We start from the raw sequence: 23,104 nt of genomic DNA, 5'->3' as shown, positions 1-23,104 counted from the left end.
ACTTTATGTGAACATATATCATTGTAGGGCAAGAGGGGTGCCGGTGTTTTATTGATCACCTTGGTTTTCATCATACAAGTAGGAATATTGTTTGAACATGTAATAGCAAGAGAAGCAAAGAAGATACACAGATGACCTATGAACCTAAGAAGCTCTCCTATAAGCAATCAGACCATTGGTCCAATCCCAGAACTGACAGCACTTCTTCAGGGCCTCAGAAAGAAAGTAGCTTTTCTCAGTATGACATAGATACAAGACAAGGGAAAGTAAATTTTGTGACTTGATTGCACCATAGAGCAGGGCATCAATGTGGTGTGGCAAATAGCATTCAGTACTTCAGCCAGGGAAGCACACAGTAGAATTATTATTAGAATTGTGCAGCTGTTGTTAAAAGCAGCAGTCCCAAGTTGTCTTCCTGTCTACATCTAGTTCAGTTTACTCCATAGCCATGTGCATTTGTCCATCTCTGCTCTGCGTTATTGCTTGTCACTGGCAGAGGTGAGAAAAGGCACAATGTAATGATGTCACAGTGTATAGTAAATAGATGTTAAAAGGGAGACATATTGGTCTGCAGTAGAACAGCTATTTTTGAGTCCAGTAGCACCAAAGTGCCCTTTGACTCACAAAAGCTCATACCTCCAAAATCTTGTTGGTCTCTAAGGTGCTACTGGACTCAAATCTAGATCTCACAAAGTGGGATAGGTGCTGTCATTTTCATTAGAAGTCCTAAATTTCTTACAGTGCTTAGTCCTCATTAGATGGCCACGGGCGAGTGATTCTTTCTCAGCCTAATAATTTCCCCCCGTGGATGACCAAGGAGTAAAAGGATTACTGAAAGAGGAAAGGGAAATGGCTGCGAAGCTGTATGCATTTTTTGCCACTGTGGAAGATGAGAAGTGTTTGCCCACACCAGAACCGCTGGTTTTGGGAAAGGTGTTGAAAGACCTGAGTCAGATTGAGGTGACAAGAGAGGAGGTCCTACAACTGGTGGACAATTTAAAAACTGATAAGTCACCAGGTCCGGATGGCATACATTCAAGAGTTCTGAAAGAACTCAAAGGTGAACTTGTGGATCTTCTGACAAAAATATGTAATCTTTCATTGAAATCTGCCCTGTTCCTGAGGACTGGAAGGCAGCAAATGTCACCCCCATCTTTAAAAAGAGTTCCAGAGGAGATCCAGGAAATTACAGGCCAGTCAGTCTGACTTCAATACCAGGAAAGTTGCTGGAAACCATTACCAAAAAGAGATTTAGCAGGCACATGGATGAACAGAAGTTATTGAGAAAGTGCGGGTTCTGTAAGGGAAGATCTTGTCTCACTAACCTGTTAGAGTTCTTTGAGGGGGTGAACAAACATGTGGACAAACGGACAATAGATGTTGTTTACCTTGACTTCCAGAAAGCTTTTGATAAAGTTCCTCATCAAAGGCTCTTTAGTTAGCTCTAGAGTCATGGAGTAAAAGGACAAGTCTTCCTGTGGATCAAAAACTGGCTAATTACTAGGAAACAGAGAGTGAGTATACATGGGCAATTTTTGGAGTGGAGAGTGATAAGCAGAGGGGTTCAGCAGGGCTCAGTACTGGGTCCGATGCTTTTTAACTTGTTCATTAATGTTTTGGAGTTGGGAGTAAGCAGTGAAGTATCTAAGTTTGCAGATGGCACTAAATTGTTCAGGGTGGTGAGAACCAGAGCGGATTGTGAGGCACTCCAAAGGGATTTATCAAGGCTGGGTGAGTGGGCGTCAATGTGGCAAATGAGGTTCAACGTGACCAAGTGCAAAGTAAAGCATATTGGGGTCAAAAATCCTAACTATAAATGCAAGATGGGGTGTGAACTGGTGGAGACTGACCAAGAGAAAGATCTTGGGGTTGACACTGAAAATGTCAAGACAGTGTATGTCTGCAATAAAAAAGGCCAACGCCATGCTGGGAATTATTAGGAAGGGAATTGAAGACAAATCAGCCAGTATCATAATGCTCCTGTATAAATCAATTGTGCAGCCTCATTTGGAGTACTGTATACAATTCTGGTCACTGCACCTCAAAAAACTGGAAAAAGTGTAGAAAACACTGGGAAAAGTGCAGAAAAGGGCAACTATAATGATTAAAGGGTTGGGACGCTTTCCCTATGAAGAAAGGTTAAAACTTTTGGGGCTCTTTAACTTGGAGAAATGTCAACTGAGGGGTGACATGATTTACAAGGTTATGCATGGGATAGAGAAGGCAGAGAAAGAAGTGCTTTTCTCCCTTTCTCACAGTACGAGAACTCGTGGACATTCAATGAAATTGCTGAGCAGTTGGGTTAGAATAGATAAAAGGAAGTACTTCTTCACCCAAAGGGTGATTAACACATGGAATTCACTGCCACAAGCACAGACAGCTTCAAGAGGGGCTTGGATAAACATATGGCATAGAGGTCCATCAGTGGCTATTAGCCACAGCATATTGTTGGAACTTTCTGTATGGGGCAGAGATGCTCTGTATTCTTGGTACTTGGGGGCAGGGGCACAGTGAGAGGCCTTCTAGTGTCCTGGCCCAACTGATGGACCTCCTGATGGCGCCTGGGTTTTTTGGTCACTGTGTGACACAGAGTGTTGGACTGGATGGGCCATTGGCCTGATCCAACATGGCTTCTCTTATGTTCTCATGAGAGAACGAAAGAGCACAATAAAATTTAGAGGTTCTGGAGCTTTGCTCCTACCCAAAATGAATCCTGCCCAACAACATGCATATACAATATGAATGAACTTAAAGAAATCCACCAGTGAATACTCGAAAACAGAAGCCGCTATACAAATATTTTTTAAAAAATGAAATAGGGAGTATTCATTTGTCCCTACTTTCTTTCTGCAGCTTTATTTAGGCAAAGAGAAAGTTCCTCTCAATGTCACATGTTCATTTTGCAGCTCCAGTGATAAATGGAGATCTGAACAGCTGAATTTTTGTTGGAGCTGTAAAATGTGTATGTAAGATGAACTCAGGCAACATGTAGGGAAAAGGGTATCAAATGTCCAATGAGTATTGCATGAACAATCAAGCGCACAGAGAATATCTGGATGATGTTCAACAACAACACTGGCAAACTGGAATTTGGAGAATAATTTTGTGAAAGCAAATTCATTTCATCGCAAATGTAATGTGTGTGATAAATATTTGCTCTTATGTAGTCTCTGCACATGTTCCTTTTTGCCCCTGCCACCTTTATCTTATTATGCTATTAATATTAGTTTAAATGCCAAGGTAACATGTGACATTGGTAACCCTATCTTAAGCACTTAATTGCTGTCACCCACAGTAAATGTTAGAGAAGGCATAATCTGTGGAAAATGAAATCAGGATCTTATTTTAGTTTGTAAAACAGTTGTGCCATTTTAAAATTATGTTTGAGAGTGGAAATTTTTGGGTAGGTCATTGCTCTAGAGAGCTATTGGCGATCAGGAGCACGCAGAGCCTAGTCCCAGGTATTTTGTGAGTGTGTCAAGGGCTACTTGGTTCAGAACCATTATTAGCAAAGGACGTTATTGTCAGCTCACCAGTTTCTTTTCTTGCACTGCTGCTAGTCTGGGGAGGAAGCCTTGAGAAATTTGATGGCCACTGCTGGTGCCACTGAGCTGAGTGACTCCTGCCATGGTAGTTCTGTAGAGCAACAAGGGCCATTCTATAGATTTATTCCAGGGCCATTTCATTTCACATCCTGGTGATGTTTCATCTTGTTAGAGAGCTGCCTTTGGTAGAGAGTTACGAAAATATTCACACACACAAACTCTTCTTTTCTTAATGGAATATTTCACATTAATTTGGAGCCATTTCCCCTGCTATTTAAGGCAGGAGAATAATATAAAATTGCCAAGGTAACAGGATTAAAATTCCGTATGGGTATTGTTCTTCTTCACTGCATTGTTTTCAGTAGAATGCACAACTAGATGTACATTCTATTAAAGGTGATAATGCTGTGAAGAGGAATGATATCCATGAGTGTCCTACATTCCTTATGCTTTATGCAGAACAGCAACATCTGTATTTGAACATAAATTAGAAATGTGCACCCAAAAATAATTCTATACTTTTCAGAATTATGTTTGGGAAGAGCACAGATAACAGTATTCTAGGTTATTAGGGTTCCCCAGTACAGTTTTGACATTGGGTTCCATCTTTGGATTTTTAAAAAATAATAATCTGAAAAATTTTCAGGTCCATATTTTTCTATGGGGGACTCTTCCAGGAGTGGTGAAGTTGCTGTTTTTCAAGCAAATAACACAAAAATTGCAGGGAATGTAGTCCATCCTGTCCACTAAAGACTCTCCAAGCAGACTGGATCAAGATGTCCAATTCTATAGGCCCTAAACAATGTGCCCCCAGTCATCCTACTTGTCTCCATTGTTTCCTATGGTAAAAAAATCCCCATGTTTTTTCCAGGGCAGAAAAGCCAGTAGCCAAATACACAAGGGCAACCACTGGCCAAAAGCCTCCAAATGCAAACAGAACCAACAAGATCAAGAGAATTTACATCAAAGCAGAGAATCCAAGCCAAACCAATCTGGCAAGGCAGTACCAAGGCAGCCAGCCAGACCTGGCAAGCTATTCACACACACACACACACACAAATGTCACTTCCCCAAAAAGCACAACACTGAATCTTTCACACAACTATAAAATAAGAACCAGAAGAATACAAAATGACAAATATTTTAAAACAGTAACTTGAAACCATAACTACCTATACAAAAACCCCTTTGAAATACAAAAAAAAAGTTTTAAAACCAGAGAAAATGTAAATCAGTTAAAAATTTTAAAACAAGCTAAGAGAAGATAAACCAACTCAGTTAACAACAGCACAAAACCAAACCAAGGGAAACTATTTTCAAAAGAACCACCAACACAACAACAAAAGGCCCCCCCCCCACACACCAACTACAACCCCCAAGCAAAAACAAAAACACAGAGAAACATGAAACAATGTTTTAAAACAAAGCTGGTCATTTAAAAAGTTGTCCTGAAGAGGTCTAGCGGGCAGGCATAGGACAAGAAGTCCAACAGTGTTCCAAGGCAGCAGCAGCAGTAAAAGCAGCAGCATTCCAAAAGACCTAGCCATGAAATGGTGTCCAGCTGCAGGCCTTTTATTTTATTTGTTCATGGTCAGAGACCCATGGAAGGATGCCAGAATCATCATGATTGGACAGGCAGTTCAAGTGCTCCCTCTAAATTCTAATCCCATTGCCTGTGTCCCCCCCCCCCCCCCCCGCCTGGTTGCCCATGAGTTCTGTTAATTATTTTTTTTAATCAGGCCTGGGAGCCTTAAAATGGCATCCCAAATAAACTGGCAAAAATTGGGGCTCATTTCTCAGAACTGAAAATTCATAAAACATTTTCCTCCCCATTTCAAAGGATTATTTATTGAAGAGGAGTTGGAGCGCAAAAGAAGCTTTGGCTACTGGGTAGGCATATTTACTTTAATTACTTGGGCACAATTTAGGACTGCTTCTGAACAAACTTCTGTTCGCAAACCAGGAACAGAGGAGAAAATGTGATGAATTTTGTTTCATAGTTTGGTTCATGCCCATCCCTAATCAAGAGAAACCTGGAGAACCATTTAGGGAGGCACAAGGGACTACAGTGGAAAAGGGGAGCTAGAAAAACTTTGGTGTATATTTTAATGACTACTTGGATCTGAACTGTCATATGAAGAGTCTCTAGATCTTGAAGTACCTTAAGGCACAGGCAGGCATGCCAAATCACAGATCTCTCTGGGTGGAAAAGATACATTGCTCATGTGTGCAGCTGTGATTTGGATTGCAGCTATACATGGAGTGGAGCAGAGATTTAACCCTTTGTCCTTCACAAGGTGGACACTTTAAATTGTTGTATGTGGTGGCTGCTTTCATGGGGTGAGCCATTCTACAGAGCAGGTGTTTTCCTCCACATAACTGTAAATATTTTTTTTAAAGCCCTCATTCACACACATCAATAGCTCCCCTGTTTCATCCTATATGGTTCCACTACAAACATATATGATTCCACTACAAGGAGCAGGGCTTTTTTTGAGCAGGAACACACAGGAACGCAGTTCCGGCTGGTTTAGTGTCAAGGGGTGTGGCCTAGTATGTAAATGAGTTCCTGTCAGAAAAAGCCCCATGTGAAACAATGGTGAAATCAGGGGGGGTGGCCTAATATGCAAATGAGTTCCTGCTGGGCTTTTTTCTACCAAAAAAGCCCTGACAAGGAGCAAAGCATATATCTTTCCCACCTGATTGCTTCTTTCTCAAACTAGGTGACAGACAAAAAAGGTCAATATACTACCCCCATCCATTTGGGTCTGTTTTTCTTTCTAAAGTGCCACATATTTTAGGCTATTCCTGTTGCTACAATGACTAAATCTAAATGAGAAACTCAAAACTCTTCAAGGAATGAATGAAGAACATGTGTGAGTGGTGTCAATACTTTTTGTCTCTGAGAAAAAAAGAGTCAGTTTACTTATATCCTCTCAAATTTAAGGCAGCTGTTTTATTTTGGCACAGGCTACGTACTTAACCATAAGAGCGGCAGTAGTCCAAACCTCTGGGTTCCTATGGTTGCATATTGATGACATTATTAATGGATGCTTGTTGATGCTGTTCTGGAAAGAAATCGTGTTTTGCTGACATTTATTTCTTTGAAGAGAATTCCCCTCCCCCTAAGAAAGCATATTAAACCACTCCCAATATGAGCATTATCTAGTCCTGCAAAAAAAAAAATCACTTGCTTCTGGACCTTGTTAATCATGATATATCTTATGGAGAAATATGTATCACTGAACAAGATTTGAGAGTCTCTGAAATGTCTTTCTTTTTCTTTCTATATTTTAGTAATATATTTTTGGAAATCCCATCAAAACCCATAAGCCCTAAAGCATACTGGAACCATTAAGGTAAGACAAAGTATTCTCTTTCAGTTTCTACTTTAAGTGTTTCCCAGTGTTTAATTTAGATGTAAATACTGAAAGAAACACTACAGTATGAGAACTCAGAATGAAACAATAATCAGCTTGGCAACACATATTCTAAGATATCAGCTCTAACTGGTTGTTACAAGAACAGTGCAGTACACTGAACCAGCTGACTATTTGTTTCCAAATGAACCTGCTACTCTCTCAATGGAAATAGGTGTTTGCCAATTTTTGTCTTCCTTTTTTTATCAGAAATATTTAGGTTTCTTCAAAGTCTCCTTGTCTTGTTTATTTGGGCAATGAGGTCTTAAAGGGACTTTGATCAAGTTTCTTCAAAGATTAATTGACAGTCTCTAAAGTACTTCAGTTTCTTTTAAAGCAGGTACTTGCTTAGCTAAAGCCAGGGTGTTGAATTCTGTGGAATTATGCAGTTTCCTGGTCTTTCCTCAAGACATACTGCTGACATCACAAAATCTCCTCTCAGATTCCTCCCCCTCCCTCTGATTTCCTCAGTCAGGTAATTCCAGCTGAGACTCTTACTAACTTGTTTTTGACTGACAGTGAGTACAAGAACACAGTGGGTGGGAGTGGTGGAGAAGGAGGGTTTTCAAAAGCACACATATATAATTTCATGAAGAACACATCTTTAATGAAGGACCATCCAGTTTGTCATGAGAGTAACTTCAAAAAAGGAATTTGAACCTTGCTCCTTTACAGGTAAAAGGATTTTAAAAATAAATAAATAAAATGCATTGCTCTTTTATGATAGTGGAAAAACTTTGAGTAGAAATTGAAAGAATTGACTAATTATCTTAACACTTTAAAGGTTATGCAAAATACATGAGAAAGAAAATCTGCCTGTGAGTTTCTGTCTGCGGAGTACAAAGGTATGTAGTATTGATGGGAAAGCATAAGTTACACCGCTTCATTTTACTTATATGATGTTATTTCAAAACATAACTGAACTTCTGATATGCTTGTGGAAGGTGGTGGTGTCAAACCCCAGATATTTACTTTGTGAGTCATTTTTCTATGACATTATTTTTGAAGAGTTTCCAAATGTTTATTCTGTTCAAAAGATTCTGGTGCTGTTTTTTCTGATCCTTTTCCTTCTGCTTTTTTAAAAAAATAAACTTTATTTGCTATTGTATTTCAATTGATCAGAACATTTCAAAATCTCTATTACCTATACATACAAAGCAATACGTTGCAAGAAAGCTTATTTTTTTACAGGGGGAGGTAAGGAGTGAAAACAGTCTTCAGAAAACTTGATGAATTTACCTCTAAACTTAAAGCTAAGATCTAAGTTGCAAATTTCCCAGCTGATTTGCTGCAGTGTGGCTTAAGGTTAAGCCACCATTATTATTCATTTCTTAAATTGACATCTTTTATAGCTAATATAATGTCCATGTTATACTAGTTTCAGAAAGCAACAACATCTAAATGCCTAATTAAGATATGCTAAATTTAACATTAATAGATTATCCTCTTGCTGGGTGTTTCATTGATATTTATTTAGTCCTTGTTTAAATTTCAGTTTTGTTTTCAGGTAAAATCTGATATAAATGTCTATGCTAGAATCTGTCTTTGTAAATTCGTTGGGGGGAGTGTCTGTAAACAAAAAGCAGTTAAATAAATATTTTCATGCTTTCAGTTCTTATTGATTTATATAGAAGAGTTAAACATTCTCCCATTAAATCAATTGGATTTAGACCTTTCCTGGATTATGTGATTAGTTCTCACTGTTTTCTCATGATGCCAAAAGCTCTCTAATCAACCATAATTTAAATAAGTAAGATAATTTTGATTATGTGCTGTCCCTGATATTGCTATTGTGAATAAGGCCTAGAGGCAAATCTGAAGTTGATGGCTTGGACTCTTATATTCCCAATATCTTACTTGGTTGTGAGATCCATGTTTCTGTCAGGTGCATCCAAAATGAATCCCAAACATCCAACACATCTCAGTATTTCTGAGCTAATATATAAGAGCCAAGGGCTGCCAAATTTTAGACACTCCCTTTTCAACCTGCATATAGGAGGCAATATTTTTAAAGTGCCCCATATTAAAAACTCTCCATCTCATACAGCATGACATCTTGTAGAAAGATTTGGCATAGTGTTGATGAGCTCGGTTACTGCCCACAGAAAGCTTTTACACAGGAGAATTCAAAATTATGATTAGACGTTGCCTTCTGAAGTAATACGGTCCAAAATTCTACCACTTGAGTGTGTAGAATGGCTCCTAATGACCAGCACACACACAGAGAGAAGGTACCCTAGAATTTGTCTGGACTTAACCCAGAAATATATTGTTTCCAGCCAGCACAAACTCACTTAAACCCAAGATTACACATTTTTAGGTTTATCAGGAAAAGCAGAAGTGTCCAAGATAGGATTTGCATTCAATTGTATTTCAAACAGGTTAGAAGCAAATCTTTTCAATCTGCCTTGGTCAAGCAAAGAAAACAACTAATGTGACAATCATCAACTTAGAGTGGCATTAAACTTTTGTTTGTTTGTTTGCATAGATTTTACTGATAGTGCCTTTTCTTCCTTTTGTTATTTGAGAGATGTTTAGCTGATACAGACAGCCTATAGCCTCTGGTAATGAGAGGTAAATTATGAAGTACTTGACCACTACAAAGTTCCAGCTCAAGACAAACAGAATTTAACTGTTTTGTATACTGACCCCAAGAATCTGTTTTAGAACTAGCTTGGCTTTTCTTTGATATCAGACAAACTAAGGTACATCTTGTAATTTTCACAGTGCTTTTTAGAAAGGAAAACTCTGTCCTTCCAGCACAAATATATGTGTGTAATTGCATAAAGAGACAACCATTTGTTCTGTACTAACTACAAGTTTGTGCATTAAACTGTTAAAATCAAATGTTGCAGTCTCATAGAATCTATGAACCGTCAAGTACTTGAAGTCGCTGTCCTGCTGTTCTATAACTAACCAATTGGAATGAAAGAACACTCATGAATGAATTACTGGAGACTCCAGGGGCACTTCAACATTTTGTTTAAATTGGTTTGTAGATGTGTTACTAGCATTGATATATGAGGGCTTGTTTTGTAGCAGGAACTCCTTTGCATATTAGGCTACACCCCCCCCCGAAGTATCCAATCCTCCAAGAGCTTACAATAAAACCTGTAAAAAGAGTCCTGTATGCTCTTGAAGCTATGCATTGGCTACATCAGGGGTTTGTGGCCTAATATGCAAAGGAGTTCCTGCTACAAAAAATAGTCCTGGATATATGCAAGGAAATACTCTCCTGGGCCAATATTTATTTATTTGACAAAGTATATCTTGCCTGACTGTTAAACATAACATTTAAGGTAGTTTCCAAAATCTTAACACAAAAAAACAATCCTAATTAATATAGAAAATGTAACTATGTATTTTCCTCATTTAGACTCTACCTTTCACCCAATGGGGACCCATAGCACCCGTCCATTTTATCCTCACAACAACTTTGTGAGGTACCTTAGGATGAGAGTGTATGACTGGCCCAAGGTCACCCAGCCAGTGTTCACAGCAGAGTAAGGATTTAAACCTGGGCCTCCCAGATCAAGTCTGACATTCTAATTGCTACACAAAACAAGCTCTCCATTAAAAAGACCACCAGTAAAATATGCTTCATTTTATAAAGGAAGTAGTTATTTTAATTATTTCATTGTTTTACTTTAAATGTCGTTAGACATTCAGGATGAAATTCACCAGTTGAATATGACTGTAGATGGAGTTCCATAATCAGGGTGCCACCACAGGAAAGGTCCTTTCTTTGGTTACCAACAACTGGGAACCAGTGAAATTCTTACTATACTGAAATAAATTTCTAATGTCTTATCCCAGGCATTTTTCTGACTATGTTCTAAACCAGTTCTGAACAATCTTCAATGGATTCCCCCATATCACAGTAATCAAGCTTGGATGTTATCAGTTATGCGTATCAGCAGTGAGAATTGTTTCATTCTAATATGAGATACCACAACTGATGTCCCTGGATTGCAGCTATACATTGCCCCCCCCCCTCACTTTACAATATAATATTAAAAAGTAATAGGGAAAGGAGTGGATTCTGGGTCCAGAAGTGTTGGAGGAATGGATGCTGCTTCCTGTTCCTCTGATTTCAGGGAAGGCAGCAAGTAACTGAGATGAGCTGGAGCAGGCATGATGGAAGGGTGTCTGGCGACTTTAGAGGCAACTCTAAACAGAGTGAAACCTTTATAAGTCCAGGGAAGTGAAGAGTTAGAAGATTATAACTCTGTTTAGGATTGTGCTGTTACTGTAAGTTCATAAACAATGGGAGATACCCTGACTGGATGATGATTGGTCATTATGTGTGCAAGCTAACCTTGTATTGGTTTTTAAAAAAGTGACCCCAGGTGCCCTCTGGTGTATGTCTTATGTGAGCTGTATGTAATGATATGGGCACAAATGCAGTGTCTGATCATGGTGCAGACAAACTTAATACTTTTAGGTCCCACTGGTGGCAATCAGAGGGCATGAACCTAGCTTGTTGCTGTGCTCTTGCACTACCTCTCTCCATCTCCCTCCCTTCTCTCATCACATGCAGAGTCTGATTTTAGACTTCATGGATTTGGAAGCCTTAATCAAGTTGTCATCATGTCTTAATGCAAGAACCCAATCAAAGTGGGAAAAAAAGCCCTGATTCTTCCCTTTGGCCATAATGGCAGATAATTCTGTCAAAATCAGTGAGGTTTAACAGTTAGTTTATTTATTTCCATTTTAATCATTTTAGTTACTTTTCTCCGTTAATGGTTATTACATGGGTTCAATTTCTTTTTTCTGCTCTTTGTTTCCATTTGCTCTTTTTCTTCTAACTGTGATAGCATTTTCAAGGAATGTATCCCTTGCTCAAGAGATCCTACCTGCCAAATTCCCCATAATTGAGAAGTTCACAGCTTTATAGGCAAGTAAAAATTTCACTTGCATCACAATTAAAAGCAGATATTTGGCAACCCAAGAGAACAGATACTGTGCAGAAACAATACAGAACTGGGGTCCTCATAAGTTCATTCCCATCTGAAATGGGAGTGGGAAGCTATCGTTTACACAAAAAGAAGGGCACAATAGATAGGCACTTTACTTGGCTAAATTTTCAGTACTTTTCTCTCAGTCGGGATCTGAGACTAGCAATGAATCTGAGGCATCTATATTTAATTTGCCATTTAAATTATATATTTATTTATATTTAATTTAGTATTCCAGTACACATATGCACACTTTGGGAGAAGAAACTGCTGTATTCAGCATGAGTATATTATCTCACATTCCCTTGGAGGGAACTATAAAGATCAGTAGCCAGATGTGATACTCCCACACAGTTGTTTTGTGCCACAGGAATTATTTTGGAATACACCCACATGACCTTAAAAGGTTAACTGCAGTACAGATTCCTACATATAGTGTATATATTGCGTTAAATTGGGACCACTGAAGAAGGCCTTTGTGGCTGAAACACATCTGATCTAATTTCATTAATTCATTGTTTCTAAGGCTGCCAATCCCCAGGTGGGGGCAGGGAATCCCCTGGATTGGAGGCCCTCCCCACCACTTCAGGGTCATCAGAAAGCAGGGGGGGGATGTCTGCAGGGCACTCCATTATTTTCTATGGAGACCAATTCCCATAGGGTATAATGCTGAATTGATCTGTGGTATCTGGGGCTCTGGGGGGGCTGTTTTTTGAGGTGGAGGCACCACATTTGCAGCATATATCCCATACATCTCTTCAAAACACACACACACAGTTTCAAAAAGATTGGAGCAGGGTGTCCAATTCAGTGAGCCCCCAAAGAAGGTGCCCCGATCCTTCATTGTTTCCAGTAGAGGGAATGCATTTAAAAGGTGTGTGGTCCCTTTAAGGTGTGGTCCCAGAACTCCCTTTGGAGTTCAATTATACTTGTCACAACCTTGCTCCTTGCTCCACCCCCAATGTCTCCTGGCTCCACCCCCAAAGTCCACAGATATTTCTTGAATTGGAGTTGGCAAACCTAATTGTTTTCGATCAATGCCGCTAATAGTATACTGAATTGTTTGTAATGTGTACTGCATAGTGTGTTATCTGTATGGCCTAAATGCCTGTTTTGCTTTTAATGAACGATTTATACCTTCAATTCCAATTTTGCATTGGGTTTTTGCCCCTTCTTCTGGGTTGCTTTGAGGCAGCTATAATCATTAATTTCCTAGTTTGCATTAGTTATAACCAGGCCTCGAATTCAGCAGGCGCTCACAGGAGCCCAGCTCCTGAACCTTTCTGAGGGTTTCCCCTCCTCCTCCCCACCTTGTCCATTGAATAGTAGGTGCAGCTGCATAACAATCCCTGGATGAGCTCCACCACCTATTTCTCTACAAAGTGGTCCCTGGTTATAACAACTATATTAAATAATTGGTGTATTCATTTTGGATTAGGAACTGTCTAACTATACAAAGTGCTAACCTTTCTCTGGAATGTGCCATCAGTTTCAAGGCAACTGGGTCTTCCAAAATTAGACTCTAGCATAGCACTGTCCCTTCATAAATTTCTCTCAGAAAGACTTGATGGATGGGTTTCTCACAAGCTGTGATGCATTTCTATATATTGTGTCAGGGAGGAATTTTTCACCAGCTCAAACTGGTTAGTGGTGACTTGGAGGATGGTAGTATTTCACTACCCTCCTTACCCTAGTAGCCAGAGGCTTGGCTCATCTCCATGAACCACCAGGAGCTGTTGCTCTTATCAGTAGCTGATTGCCATACACTAATTTCTTTTTGTTGCACTAATTCAAGTGGTCTGGTGGGTGGAGTATGGAATGGAAAGGAGTAGGAGTTCATAGAAGTTAACCTTCTATGCAGGAATGAGAAAAATTATACCTATAAAACTTCTGTCCCTGTGAAAGGCACAGAAGCTTCACCTCCTTTGCTTCTGATCGTCTTATAGTTGGATTGTCCTGTTTTTGCATGGCAAGAAGTAACATTTGGACTCAATGGGTCCCTTCTGCCTTCAACATATCTATGAAATGACTGTCAGTCAGTCAACTTTTAGGATGATTGATACTGTTTTCCTCATGTTACTTAGTTGATCAGTGTATGTAAAATAAAATTAAATTCCCAGATGGTTGGTGGTTACTTCAGCATTTCCAGTATCCACACTGTTGTATGGATGCAACACTAGTGGGGATAATTGCCTTCAGATACTCCTGTATTGTCAAGTCAAAGCTTATGTATCAATCCTACCTAAAAACTTTGCAAATTAAAAAGGATTTTTTTTGTTGATTCTGCTTCCTGCAGCAAATTACTGACTCTCCCATCTATTCAAGGGGCTCTTAATCCCCCTATGAGCAGCATTTCAGGAAGCATTTGAGGCTGAAGTGGGAGGTGGGAAAATCATACTCCATGGACACAAACTCTTCTATCCACAAACATTTTAGGTAATAATAACAATAATAAAATTTTATTTATATCCCGCCCTCCCCGCCGAGGCGGGCTCAGGGCGGCTAACAACATTTCATAAAATTATACAGGGTGAGATGCAAGCAATGGTGTATAAAAGGATTGTCATGGTATGTGCTTATCAAGTTACTTGCTAGAATTTATATGTTGCAATAATTCATGGATTTTTAATTACCATCCTTTCTGTGCTGATTTTCCTCTCCATCTGACTATAATGCCATATTATTGTTTAGGTTCTTTTCTCATTTTTTTTTCCTGATAGCCATCATGAACCTGTTAATTGTTTGGCAATGACTAATATGTGTTGTCCTGTTAAAGTGGATGACTTATTAAAACCCTTACAACTTCCAACTTTCCTTACATTCTAAAAAGCCAACAAAACAGATGAGTTTAAGAATGGGCTTGTACACAGACTGCTAAATTATAACAGTGTGGTTCTTACTTTTGATTAAAGGCTATATCTGTTTAGGGTTGCCAGCCCCCAGGTTGGGGAGGTTTCCCCCTGCCCCGCAAACAGCAAAATCCCTGCATGCCATCCCTGACATGATGACATCCCATGGAAGTGATGTCATCATGCTGGGGACATTGCACAGAGATGATCTAGTTTGGGAGCAAAATTCTGTGGTTTGAGGGCAATTTACCATAAAATTTTGCTCTCAAACCAGAGTGTCTCCATTGTCAATGTCCCTGACTTGATGACATCACACATTGTATTGACCATGTCATGCAGTAATATTGCTGTTTGAGGGTGGAGCCCTGCCCCCCTCCTGAAGGCTCCCTCCCTCCCCCTGCTGTCAAGAGATAAGGACCTGGCAACCCTAATCTGTTTATCAGCAAACATGAACATTATTTAGCAAAATCATTTCAGAAATCAAAGTTTGACTTTCTCAAGACTGTTGAACTTTTGAGCAGAGACAAAGTCATAAAGGAAACGTAATAAAGATAAGACAACTCAGAATGTAAACAAGTAAGCAGCACACACACATACAAAGCCTCATTTTGCAACAGTTGTGTATACTTGATAAGACAGGGTTTGGGGGAGTTTTCTGGCAATGTAACATTGCAAAACATTCCACAATAAATGATAGGACCCAATAGCAAACCTATGCTTCCCAGAATACTTTGATAGGTAGATTTTAACTTTGTTCAGCTCAGTGGAGTTCTGTGGTGGCTCTGTAACACAGAGATGTCCCTCTTATTTCACGTACTGATCACATTCCTAAAGATAAGAATGCACTTAATTGCTTTTTCAATATATGGGCTAGAAATGCTCAGCATCCTTGTAAAACCAAGACTATATTCACACAAGCCTCCAGTGGTTCAGAGCTCTACAGTGGAAAAAATTTAACTAGTCAGATAAATCATGTACAGTGGAGTTCTCAGCATTGTTTATAAGGAACCTCTCTAATGATATATGCATAAAGGACAGCAGAACTATAGATATGCCCTACCCTGGACAGTCTATTGGAATCCCTCAATATATGCAGATGTATGCATATAGGTTTGGTATGTATGATCAGGCCCTTGATTTGGGCAGTGTTCCATTCACATATATAATATGAGGAGCTCGCTACAGATGTTTGCTGGTAAATACAGATATCAGGGGTGTGGCCACTAGGTGTGACTCCATTCCATTCTTCATGCATACAACCATACAGGCTCTGAATAACTGAAACACCAATAAGTGTACATAAATCTCTTATGCTGATCAGAAGAGGGCATAATTAGCCCATCCCCATTAGCACTTAAATACTATCAGGTCAAACAGGAAATTGGGAGTCTGTCAGTGGCTGTTTGCTGTGTCCCCAGAAGGAGCAGGGGTCCATCAGTGGCTATTAGCCACAATGTATAGATAAGCCCTATGTCTGGGGCAGTGATGTTCTGTATTCTTAGTGCTTGGGGGTAATATTGGGGGGGCTTCTGGAGTTCTGGCCCCACTGGTGGACCTCCTGATGACACCTGGGTTTTGGCCACTGTGTGATACAGGCTGTTGGACTGGATGGACCATTGGCCTGATCCAACATGACTTCTCTTAAGTTCTTACATCCACCTTAAAGGGAGAACTAGTATATAAAAGGTTGTTTCTGTCCTCCCAAGACTCCACTATTCAGACCTTGTGCAATTGGATTACATTTATTTGCCTTCACTGATTATATTTTCTACCATTCCTCCTGGTCCATAACTTATGTTGTTATTGTTCAGTCACACAGTTGAGTCTGACTCTTTGTGACTCCATGGACAAAGTCATGCCAGGCCCTCCTGTCTTCCACCATCCTCTGAACTCTGCTCAAATTCATGTTTGTTACATCAGTAAAGCTGTCCAGCCATCTCATCTTTTGCCGTCCCCTTCTTTTTTTGCCTTCTGTCTTTCTCAGCATCAGGATCTTCTCCAGTGAGTGCTCCCTTCTCATTTGGGGTGACCTAATACTGATGCTGCAAACATGTCCTAGTTTTCAAAGGATGCCTGCAGACATTGACCTTTTTCTGTCACTGTGAAGTATATGTTCCACAGATTTGTTGATAATTTGAATATAGACAGGTAAGTATAATGTGCATAAACTCTTATTCTCACCCAAGTCATGCATATATATCAATACTCTTTTCCCCACATCAGTACTCTTTGCCCCACCTCTAAGTATATCAACTTGATTAGTACCTATTAAAAATAAGGTACTGGTAATATTCAACCTTGTTTCATTGGTTCCTTTTCTTCTCTAAAGAGGGACTTCTTGGATCTTGGCCTTCATATGGGGGTGGGGTATGGTTCATGGAAAAAGGATTGAAACTGAGCAAAGCTCAGTGCATGAGGGCCACAGAGAACCAATGGAAATTGAATGAGAGTTTAATAATTTTATCCACACTCTCAAAATTCTGCAGTCACCCATACTTCAGGTAACCTGTAGAAAATTGCAGTGTAACACCAAGACCTCCATGTCAAAAGGTTTAGGCATTCAGCCACTCTTGTAACCCCCAGAAACTATAGTTTAATGGCATGCTCTCAGAATCTTGTGAAATATGTGAGACATTCCATGTGGCTTTGATAGATAGGTAAGAAAGCCTCTAGTTCAGTTCTTTGCATTTCATACCAGGAAATATTGAGTTAGAGCATGACTGGAATCCTGCAGCTCTTTCTTTGTTTTTATCACCATATTTACAGGGCACATAGACATAGGTAAGTACACAGATATGCAGTGCAAGCAGGAATCAGATTCCTTATAAATAAAGTGAACAAAGCTGCAACCATACCAGAATGCCTATTGAAAGAGAGCAGAACTATTGCTGCTAGACAGAGATGCTATACTGATTTGAGTAGCCAAGACAGATATTTCTCTGTTGAACACCCTTAAGAAATCCCAACCATGCCAAGAATTAAACATGATGCTTACGCCAACTGGAGCATCAGCATCACTGTGTCTGACTTCTTTCAGACAATCTAGTTTGAAAAGCAATATAGCCCACAATATTGTGTGGACCTCTGAAAATGCAGTCTGTAACTGCTGTTCCATCCTTGCTTCAAGCAAAACAGCACAGTTCCTTGCCTTTCACAAAACACTGCAATCTATTAACTTTTTTTCATTAAAGAAAGGATATGAAGTGGCAGCTGAAAGCTATTATTTCATTATAAAATGTTCAATATTTTCCCCTATTGAGCTTTGATGTTTTCACCTCCCTCATAAAACATCAATGATTTCAAGAGTGTTTTTTACATGGTAGTGAAATGAAATAAAGAGACATGGCATCTTATTCTCCTCCTATTTTATAATAATTTTATGATAACTGTCTCAGTTTCTGTTTACACATCATACACAATTTCAAACAACATTTGATTGTCATACATCAAACTTTCTTATACAGGGAGTAGTTAAATATCTGCACTTTCATGTTCCAAGCTGGTAACAACAGGTAAAAGAAAATCCCTTTGGGGACCTTTCCTTCATTTCCCCAGGAATATGCAGAAATGGAAAGGGGGAGGGGCATTTTCCATTCATTGCATGGAGAGCAAGAAATTTGGCAAACTCACTAGCCTCATACTGGAATTTGGGTGGGTCTTGGAAAAAGCAGACTTCAGTGGAAAACATATATGGGTGTGCATGTGAAAAAGTATTTTAAACCATAAATTGACCACATACATAGATTGGGGAGAAAAAAAAATCAGAAGTAAATCATGAAATATTGCTAACAGACAGAACTGAAAATGAACAAACTTCCTTATAGGAAAGCATTATTAGCATTCCAATATCTATATTTTAAGAAGGAGCTGGGCTAAAACTATACATATGTGCATTGTATATTTGAGGTATTTTTGCACTTAGAAAGTCAAACCACATATATTTTTAAAAGTCCTATAAAAGCACCCTTTCTCTTATGCATGATAGGATGCCATTTAAGAGACAATGACATAAAAATCTAAGATGTCCTGGATCAGACTAGTGGTCCATTTATTCCAACAGTGATTTGGATTGTGTCCAGTTAGTTACCAATTAGTTACCTTGTAAGGAAAGGCAGGGTCTGAGGAGAGCATGCACCACTGCACTGCTGCACTGCTCTCACCTTCCTGGCTCTGTGCAGTCCCAGGAAGACAACAGTGGCAGGGTGGTGCGTGTGCTCTTTGGAACTTGCCTTCCCTTGCAAGATATTTAATACTATGGTATGTTAGGTTCTAGGCATGTATAATGTTATGGAATAGCTCAATCTCACCAGCTCTCAGAAACTAAGGAGAGTTGGTACTTGGATGGGAGACCACTAAGGGAGACTCTGCAGAGGAAGGCAATGGCAAACCACCTTTGCTTTTCACTTGCCTTGAAAGCCCCTTGCTCTGATCACCATATGTTGGTAATGACTCAATGCCACATACACACATATGTTAGGTTCTATGTAGAATTCTCATTTCAACTTTAAAAATACACAACTGACATGATTAAGCTACCATGAAGTGATTTTATTAGGTGGTGATTGTTCATTTACATGCTTCAACATGTCATTTTATTATGATGAGGTTGTTGCTCACACTGCCTCTTGCCTGAGCCCAGTTTTCCATACATTTTTCTGAAAGTGCTGTCACTGGTAACCTCTGATCTCATGATTATAGTAAGCCCAGGATACTGAGAAGATGGATGAGACAGAGACTGCTGAGTATACAAATGTGTGACATCTCAGACAACTAGTAGCTACTAGAGATCTTGATCATGCATTGCCTTGGCACCTGCTCTTAAAGAGACAGCTTCACAGCTTAGTGTAGACAGCTCACATGGGCAATTAGTGTAGCATTTAATAGTATGGGGATGAACAATGTATAATATGGACCTATAAATTTATGCTACAGTTTACAGAGGGCGGATTCACTGCAAAGTGATGCAAATTGCAGTATGGCAGCCTGATTACTAAGTAGTATCCAATATCAGGAACAAAGATACTCAGAATAGAACCAGATCAGTTTAACATGGACTCAGCATGCTGTGTGAACAAGGCCTATCTGTGTTATAATACAATTATTTCTGTTTGCTTTTATTATTTTATTATTTTATTTAAAAAAAAAACTTGTGACCCTTCTCAAGTAGATCTCTGAAAACGTGGCATATACATCCTCAAAAAATCTTTTAAAAATAGTTTATCTCCAGCAATGCCAGGTTTGCGCACAACATCACACAGGATATATATTTAAAAATCAATTCCTATTCACCTACGTAATGCATCTTTTCCATTCCTATTATTTTATAGCAACTAACTACTTGCAAATTATTCCATAATCTATGACATACTTGCATCATCATCACCATCATCTTCAAATGTGGGCTGGAAAGGTTATACATGGTTCATTACTGGAATGGTGTGCCAAATGTGTGACATAGTGTGTGACATAGGCTGTACTCCATATAGAGAGTTAAGTGAAGTGGTTACAACTCAGCCTTTTGAAACCATACCAAATGAATCCTCTGAAAGGGGTAAATCAAGATGGGTAGCTGTGTTTGTCTGTAGCAGTAGAAAAGAGTAAGAGTCCAGTAGCATCTTAAAGACTATCAAAATTTGTGGCAGGGTATGAGCTTTCGTGAGTCAGCAACTCACAAAAGCTCATACCCTGCCACAAATGTTGTTAGTCTTTAAGATGCTACTGGACTCTTGCGCTTATCCCCTGAAAAGGAGACATGCAGACAGAGGGCCCTTGTTTTTGCCAATCATCACTCCTAATGAACATATAAATCCTGTCATCTGTTTCAATGATTTTTTAGCCCATGGTTGGTTTTGTATCTTTATTATAGACAGAAGGAAGTTAGGTCTTTTCTGGAACTTGCAAACAAAGCCTTGTATTTATCAACTACCCAGAGAAAACATGAATTCTTCATGACCGACCAGCATTCAACATTCTCTAGAGCCAGTGTGGTATAGCGGATAAGAGTATCAGACTAGTATCTGGAAGACTCAGGTTCAAAGGCACTAAACCTCTGAATTCCAGAGCCAGGAGGCTACCTCAGAGGAAAGTCTTGGCCTCTATGCCTTGTAGCTGACCTTCCTGAGGAACTGGTTGGCCGCTATGTGAGACAGGATGCTGGACATGATGGAGCATTGGTCTGATCCAGCAGGACTCTTCTTATGTTCTAAATCCCTACTTTTGCCCTGGAAACTCATTGGGTGACCTTGTGCCAGTCATACATTTCCAGCCTAACCTACCTTCACAGGGTTGTGTGAGGATAAAATGGAGGAGAGGAAAATGATATAAGCCACTTTGGGTCCTCATTGTCAAGAAAAGTGAGGTATATATGCATAAAATAATAAGATATTGATTTATACCTTGTCCTTCTCTCAGAGTAGTTTACAATCTCCTTCTCTTTCTCTCCCCACAACAGACACCCTGTGAGGTAGGTGGGGCTGAGAGAGTTCTGAGAGATCTGCTCTTGAGGAGGTAACAGCTTTTTCAAGAACTGTGACTGACCCAGGGTCACTCAGCAGATGCATGTGAAGGAGTGGGGATTCAAACCTGGTTCTCCCAGATGAGAGTCCACACACTTAATCACTACACCAAACTGGCTCTCAAATTACGTGGTCTTGGAGGTGAGTATAATTTTGGTGGGCTGGTAAATTTGTACTTATTTCTAAGACTTTCCTAACCCATTGCTCTTGCTTATATCAACATTACATCAACATTTCTGAAGGATGTAGGCAAACAGGAGAATCAAGAATAATACGTACAAAGGTTAGCGAATACCTTTTTACCATCTTTACAGTTTTACATGCTGCTGCTGTTAAAGTTGATTGGTTTTTTTCTTCAAAACTGAAGTACAAAGAGTTATACTTGTTGATAAGAAGTGTGATAGCAAATTTATGATTATTGATTTATGAATTGCATCATACATGTAACGTCCATAAACTGAAATTCTTCTGAATGCTGGGGCTGTTTTCTCACATAAAATTAAAAGCTTTGCAAATATATTACTTTAAAAAAGTAAGCAGTGAAGAAGCAGTCAAAGAAATCCATCAGTGTGCTTTGTCTAATTAAAACACCTGTAGTTATGCAGAGTATCAAAAATAATTGGTATGTTTGGACAGACAAACATTAGATAATTTGAAAATCTGAAACAAAAGATATTGTTTTTATTCCATCCTAATCCCTGTCTCAAATTTGTTAAGAGCACAGGACATGTGTCATACTTCAGATTCAACTACATTCATTTCAAGTCTTTGCACAGCCTTACTAAAGCAATCAGGCCCAGTGCTTCCTGGTAGGCCAGGTAGGGTGCCACCTGGCCACAGGGTGGGTGTGGGCACCCCCTCCCCCCGAGTGTGCTCTCTTTGGAGTCTGCCTTCCCTTGCTGCAGAAGTCTTCGGCGACAAGGAAGGGCAGGCTCTGAGTGCATGTGCCACCCCGGCCCGCCACTCTTACCTTCCCAGGTCTGCCTTCAGGGGAATGAGTTTACTCCAAGTCTACATAAGACTAAATCTTCAGCAATGGCTGACCCTGTAATTTGCTTTTGTTTGGTTTTAGCCCTCTTAATTACTTTCTGTTCTCTCCAGGCTGGCAGTTTCTTTCAAGATAATTATGAGTAAATGATTAATTATCAACTAAGGGACATTTACATTGCAGTCCTAAGCAGTGCTGCATCATTCTAACCCACTGACTTCAATAGACTTAGAAGGGAGTAATTCTGCATAGGATTGTACTACAAACTTTTTGTTTTTTTACTTTGTACCAAGCCAAAACTATCATTCCTAATTGTATTACTAACCCTAAGGGCATAAATCATGCAGCAGCCAGCAGACAAAGTCAGTGCTTTCTACCCGTTACTTGGCTAGCATCTATGGCAACTGTGCCATGGCAGTCCATGGAAGCGTTGTGTGGAGGTGGTGGCAATATGCCAGAAATATGACAGAATATGCAAAAACAATCAGGGGCCATGTGGCAAGGGGGTGGAGTCCACCATCTGTCTCAGGCAGGGGGCAGAGAGGGGTGGGCCATGGGAGTTCTTCTCCTTGAAAGAACCAATGCCTGTCAGCAGACCTGGACACCTGATAGTGAGGAAAGGGTGTGAGCTGTCCATTGCCAAGAGAACTTCTGCACCACCTCTGACAGTGATGGAGCCAGAAAGGAGGACACCAGGGTAGGCTCACATGTGGAGGCATGCAGCACCATCCTCATACCCTCTAGTTCCCTCCTCAGTGGAGCAGAAGTGGTCTTGGAATGGAATGACTGCCATTCCACTGTTGGCTCTGCCATTCCTGTTTTAGAGCAAT

General features: G+C 39.8%; 1 protein-coding gene across 2 annotated transcripts in view; it reads left to right on the top strand.

Moving 5' to 3' along the window:
• Positions 1 to 7,348: 7,348 nt before the first annotated feature.
• KCNJ15 (potassium inwardly rectifying channel subfamily J member 15) overlaps positions 7,349 to 23,104 on the top strand; it is a 31,382-nt gene continuing 15,626 nt past the window's right edge. Inside the window, exon 1 of one of the 2 annotated variants that reach the window (XM_060234260.1) lies at positions 7,349 to 7,439. The gene's annotated coding sequence lies outside the window, so the exon portion shown is untranslated. Of the gene's footprint in view, positions 7,440 to 7,468; positions 7,640 to 23,104 lie in introns of those variants that run through there. The other variant, XM_060234261.1, reaches the window with a different exon arrangement.

Source organism: Heteronotia binoei, chromosome 3 (assembly GCF_032191835.1).
Source record: "Heteronotia binoei isolate CCM8104 ecotype False Entrance Well chromosome 3, APGP_CSIRO_Hbin_v1, whole genome shotgun sequence".
Taxonomy (NCBI): domain Eukaryota; kingdom Metazoa; phylum Chordata; class Lepidosauria; order Squamata; family Gekkonidae; genus Heteronotia; species Heteronotia binoei.
Note: the sequence above shows the minus strand (reverse complement) of the source record. Positions and strands in the feature narration are given on the sequence as shown.